This window comes from Diaphorina citri, unplaced genomic scaffold (genome assembly GCF_000475195.1).
Source record: "Diaphorina citri unplaced genomic scaffold, Diaci psyllid genome assembly version 1.1 scaffold171, whole genome shotgun sequence".
Lineage (NCBI taxonomy): Eukaryota > Metazoa > Arthropoda > Insecta > Hemiptera > Psyllidae > Diaphorina > Diaphorina citri.
In genome coordinates, this window is record NW_007377608.1 from 206,173 (window position 1) to 212,598 (window position 6,426).

The window sequence follows — 6,426 nt, forward strand, 5'->3', positions numbered from 1 at the left end:
GGCGAACTTTATGTTAAACACAGTATGAGATTCTTCTCCCCGTGACAGTATCACTGTGTCTCCGCGACAATAAGTTCGAGTTTTACCACCGTGGATTGTCTATCAGGTCAGGATTGAGTTGCAATCGAATTGATCGGTACTTAAGATAGGGAAATCGTCGCTTCATCTACACCCCAGTTGGTGAAACCCCAGTAATTAAAGCTGTGTCCACACATAGTCAACGTTCATCGACGAAACCGATATATGCCTCAACATAGATTCCCTTCTTCGCCAGCGTCGATTAAAGCCTAAGACCCCCGATTAAAAAAAAAAAAAAAAAAAAATGCAATTTGACGTACCTATTCTCTTATGTCTGCTGAAATTTATGTTAGTCTGTGATAAAATAATGTAGGAAGCGAGCATTGTACAAATTATATCCAAATCTCATCGCAATGAGAAGGGCATCTCAACCTGCCTCGGTGGCGTAGTGGCCAAGATGCTCGCCTGGTAAACAGGAGGGCGTGGGTTCGATCCCAGCCGAGGTATGGAATTTTATCATTTATTCGCCAATTTAACATGGCTAGAGCTAGAGACCATCACCCCGGTGTATAGCAGATACAAAAAGACATCTTTTCTTTATTCTGCTATCGCCATTCGGCGAAAGCTAAAGCCGCTACAGCAACAACATTATTATTATACTTGGTACTCTGATGATCTTACGGTGGTGTTAACTGTCTTCGATCATAGAACTGGATTTGGACTTCGCTTTGAGTTCTGGTGCGAGGGTTGATGATCTAGGCCACTTTAGGCCCTAGGGTCAATGGTCTTCGTTGTGGACGTGCACTTGGACTGGGCTCCTCAAGGGGCCCCCGGAGTTTTTACCAGCAATTTTTTCCTCCCTAAAAAGCTGGGGAACATACGAGTATTTCATTTGTGAAAAATTGAAATTTCCACAAGGGTTCATTGTTGAAATCGGCTCCGGGTCCAGTTCAGCTGTGAATAACCCTACAACACGAATACCTAGTAGGTAGGCATAGGCACCTACCTATATAAGCCGTATTTTCCTTTCGCAATTTCCCCTTTTCTGAAGCTCGTTTCCCCTCTTTTGGCGTGATAGCGCCAATACTAAACCACAAGGAAAAGTTGGAAAATTTCCCAAGGAAAATACAATTTAACTAGTGGTGGATTTCACTAATAGGAGAATAGGATTTTTTAAAAACTCCTTTTTGGATCATTAAATACTCTTTTTTTATATTATTAAAACTCCTTTTTGGACGGTTGAAAATTCTCCCATTAAGTCATTGGTGAAATCCACCATAGGTATTGAATTTCTGAATTGTGATGTTAAATCGTCATTTGTTCACTCTGTATCAGATGGATTAAGAGTAAATATATTCATATTCGTAATTTTTTATTAATTCTACTATCTGTCGTTTTTATTTAATTCGATTTTGCGTGTACATACTGGATAGAAGAATTAACTTTTCCAGCTCAACTGGAATGAAAAATTTCACATTACTTTACTTCCTATAGGATAAGGAAAGTAAAGAGGAACACAAGTACAAATTTACTTATTAACACGATCTATTTATTACAGCTTAAAAGATTTATAGATGATTAAACGCTAGGGATGTAAATGAGTTGCAAATATATCGATAAATCGATATATCGATATATCGGCCCCTCAAATATATCGATATCGATATATCGGGGGAAATATATCGATATATCGCCGATATATCGATATATTTAACAATTTTTCTTGTTTTGGGGGTAACAAGATATTTACACTGCGTTTTACGATAATAAGGCTACTTTTAGACCCTAGAGTTGCTTGAAATGAACAAATTATTTAGGCAGGTAAAATAGGAATTTTTTTATTTATAAAAAAAAATAAAACAAAATCACTCACTTAACTTACTATCACAAAAAATAAAATACACACACAACACACACACACTCGGACCTTTGGCCGAAACCCTTTTTTTGGGGCAATTGGACCATAAAACGTCCACATCCGTCAAAAAACGAAGGTCGAAAAATTTGTCGATCACAATACTTTCCTCGTCATTTTATAAAATAACATCATCATCATCTAGGTACTTTTATAAAATAATGAAAGTATATAGGTAAATAACATATTCATCATCCAGGTACTTCGCCTTTTCCCATGTTGGCGTTTTTAGTCGGTCCACCTATCTACACCATTGGTGTTTTTTCGTCAGGATGAACCAACTTGGTTTTTGGCGAGTTTATTTTTACGGAGTGCGGCTGCGGATGCCCTTCCGCTACTCCAACCACGTCAAGATAATAATATGAAAAGCAACCGTTACTCTTGCTTTAGTTAAGTGGAAGTAGTTGGTACCCAGATGATCTCTGGTAGGAGTTACTCTTGCTTTGTTGTGTTGGTTGGGTTATTTGTTGGGTTTAACACTGTGGTTTGGTGGAAGACCTCCTTTTGGAGAATCCTGCTACTCTAATTAAATACAAAGAAGTGATATTTTTGAGGCAAAATGAAATCGAAATAGTAATGGGAAAAACCTACTCAAGTCAGGAATAAAACAATAGGTAGATACCTATATGAACTCAAAACAAAACAAATTCCTACCATAAAACTTCCCTATAATTGAAGTTCGAAAAAAGTTTCGAGTTAAATTAGTGCCTACAAAAACTCCAAACTATTTTCCAACTTGTTCTAAAAAGCCCTCTATTTTGCTCTTTGATAGGTATTCCTTTCTCATTTGTAGGTATGTACTAAATGTTGGCTAGGTATTCCTTCCTCATTTGTAGGTATGTACTAAATGTTGGCTAGGTATTTTATCCTTCCCCATTTGTAGGTATGTACTAAATGTTGGCTAGGTATTCCTTCCTCATTTGTAGGTATGTACTAAATGTTGGCTAGGTATTTTATCCTTCCCCATTTGTTGGTATGTACTAAATGTTGGCTAGGTATTCCTTCCTCATTTGTAGGTATGTACTAAATATTGGCTAGGTATTCGTTCCTCATTTGTAGGTATGTTCTATATGTAAATGTTGGCTAGGTATTCCTTCCTCATTTGTTGGTATGTACTAAACGTTGGCTAGGTATTCCTTCCTCATTTGTAGGTATGTTCTATATGTAAATGTTGGCTAGGTATTCCTTCCTCATTTGTTGGTATGTACTAAACGTTGGCTAAGCGTAATTACCTTCAATTGTTGGTATTTACCTTATTTACTCAATGCTGGTTAGAGGCCTGTCGTACAGTAAGAGCGTCGTCGCGCGATGCCCCCTGAAAATCCAAACCTATAAACATGATGTAAACCTCTCACACTAGAGTTTCGCGACATAGGACTCCTAAAGTGTGAGACCCGTTTCACATTAGACGCGTAGACGAACGACTTTGAGTAGCGCGTAGTCGGCTGTAAAACCAAACCTACGAAAATGATAGAGCCCCTCTATAGACTCTCTATCATTTTTATAGGTTTGGTTTTGCAGCCGACTGCGCGCTACTCAAAGTCACGTGTCTAATATGAGACGGGCTTGAATGGTCTTTATCATTTCCATAGATTTGGATTTTCAGGGGGTATCACACGACTACGCCCTACGAAAAGTCGCGTCAACTTACGTTTCCAATGTGGGGCAGGCCTTATTCTGCCGCATTTCATTTCCATTTGTAGGTACTTATTTATCTACTAATCTATTTTACAACCCATGAAATAAGACCTTGTTTAGACCGCTGGGGTGAAGGACTTTGTAGTCTTATTCGAGCAGGATAAACAGGGTGTACCTTATTTTATGTGCCTTAGATGTTTCATCCTTTTTGGGGTGCATCTACCAGGGTTGTTCACGAGGGGGGCTTATTCGGTCCCATTAGTAGGTGCCCACAACGGAGCTCCAACCCTCGACCCTAGCCTAGTCCCAACCCAAGGAAAAAAAGCACTGACCATAGCTCAAATCATCGCAGAAAATTAAGAAATTGAGCTGAGTAGTAAATTTCAAGTGTATTTAAATAAGCAGGAGGTTCCTTTGGGGACACTTTGGTGCGAGGGTCGATGATCTAGGCCACTTTAGGTCCTAGGGTCAATGGTCTTCGTTGTGGACTTGCACTTGGACTGGGCCCCTCAAGGGGTCCCCGGAGTTTTTACCAGCAATTTTTTCCTCCCTAAAAAGCTGGGGAACATACGAGTATTTCATTTGTGAAAAATTGAAATTTCCACAAAGGAGAGAGAAAGGAAGAGGGGGAGGAGGAGCAGAAGAAGGAGGAAGAGGAAAAACTGACAAATCTTTGGCCAAGGTCGAATATTGGTAGTAGGTGTAGGGTACCTACTATTATTCATTATTGTCTTTTTTGCGTCCTGTGAAGTAAACCAGTTATGTTTACTTCACAGGGAAACGGACGGATCAAGTTTTTTTTTGTTTGACTGGGCTCCTCAAGGGGCCCCCGGAGTTTTTACCAGCAATTTTTTCCTTCCTAAAAAGCTGGGGAACATAGGAGTATTTCATTTGTGAAAAATTGAAAATTCCCGAGGAGTCCATTGTTGAAATCGGCTCCGGGTCCAGTTAAGCTGTGAATGACCCTACAGCACCAATACCTAGTAGGTAGGCATAGGCACCTGTTTTTGTTTGTGTGTGTGTGTTTTTTTTTTATAGGTATTTACGAAAGTGGAATAGTGGAATGGTCGAACGAAAGTCGAACGAAAAATTCCTCAAGGAAAGTAGAAAACGCAATTTTTCGATTCGATTTTGAAGAGTGGATCAAAAGTTGGGTTCAAGGAAAAGATGGAAAATTTCCCAAGGAAAATACAATTTAACTAGTGGTGGATTTCACCAACGACTTAATCAGAGATTTCACTAATAGAAGAATTTTGAATAATCTAAAAAAGAAGTTTTAATAATACAAACAGGATTTTTTAAAAACTCCTTTTTGGATCATTAAGTACTACTTTTTTGGATTATTAAATACTCCTTTTTTGGATTTTAAAAAAACTCCTTTTTGGACGGTTGAAAATTCTCCCATTAAGTCATTGGTGAAATCCACCATAGGTATTGAATTTCTGAATTGTGATGCTACTCCTTTTTTGGATTTAAAAAAAAAACTCCTTTTTGGACGGTTGAAAATTCTCCCATTAAGTCATTGGTGAAATCCACCATAGGTATTGAATTTCTGAATTGTGATGTTAAATCGTCATTTGTTCACTCTGTATCAGATAGATTAAGAAGAGTAAATATATTCATATTTGTAATTTCTTATTAATTCTACTATCTGTCGTTTTTATTTATATTCGATTTTGCGTGTACATACTGGATAGAAGAATTAACTTTTCCAGCTCAACTGAAATGAAAAATTTCACATTACTTTACTTCCTATAGGATAAGGAAAGTAAACAGGAACACAAGTACAAATTTACTTATTAACACGATCTATTTATTACAGCTTAAAAGATTTTTTTATAGATGATTAAACGCTATACAATATTGGTTTATTAAGTATATCAAATAATTTACGTGGTCATTGTTCCATAAAATAAATGAGGATCTCGTAAAATACTTCCATTCAAAGCCCAACATGGTTTCAAAGTGTAGCAACTTTACATTCATTTTTACAAATTTGTAATTTAAATTAAAAAGCCAGCCTAGTTAGCTAGGAAGGTAGTGCGCCTGCCTTGTAAGCGCTAGATTGCGGGTTCGATTCCCACCCAGGGCGAACTTTATGTTAAACATATGAGATTCGTTCTCCTAATATACTGTTCTCCGGGACAATAAGGTCGAGTTTTACCACCGTGGATTGTCTCAGGTCAGGATTGAGTTCAATCCGAAGTTGATCTGGATATTAAGTATAGGGAAATCGTCGTTTCATCTCGATCCCCAGTTGGTAAACCCCAGAATAAAGCTGTGTCCACACATAGTCAACGTCATTACAATCTTGGTTTATTAAGTAGGTATATCAAATAATTTACGTGGTCATTGTTCCCTAAAACAAATGAGGATCTCCTAAAATACTTTCATTCAAAGCCCAACATGGTTTCAAAGTGTAGCAACTTTACATTCATTTTTACAAATTTGTAATTTAAATTAAAAAGCCAGCCTAGTTAGCTAGGAAGGTAGTGCGCCTGCCTTGTAAGCGCTAGATTGCGGGTTCGATTCCCACCCAGGGCGAACTTTATGTTAAACATATGAGATTCGTTCTCCTAATATCCTGTTCTCCGGGACAATAAGGTCGAGTTTTATCACCGTGGATTATCTCATGATTGAGTTCAATCCGAAGTTGATCTGGCTATTATCTGTCTATTAAGTATAGGGAAATCGTCGTTTCATCTCGATCCCCAGTTGGTAAACCCCAGAATAAAGCTGTGTCCACACATAGTCAACGTCATCGACTGAAACCGTATACTCCCTCGACAACATAGATTCACTTCTTCACCAGCAAATATTTCAACGGGTTACTTTCTGGTGTTCTCGTGTTGACC

General features: G+C 38.0%; 1 long non-coding RNA gene across 1 annotated transcript; it reads left to right on the plus strand.

Annotated features, from left to right (window-relative positions):
• Positions 1-4,916: 4,916 nt before the first annotated feature.
• On the plus strand, positions 4,917-5,643 carry LOC113465851. Its single transcript, XR_003390430.1, has 2 exons — positions 4,917-5,002; positions 5,113-5,643. It is a non-coding gene; the product is annotated as an uncharacterized LOC113465851 (long non-coding RNA).
• Positions 5,644-6,426: the final 783 nt, after the last annotated feature.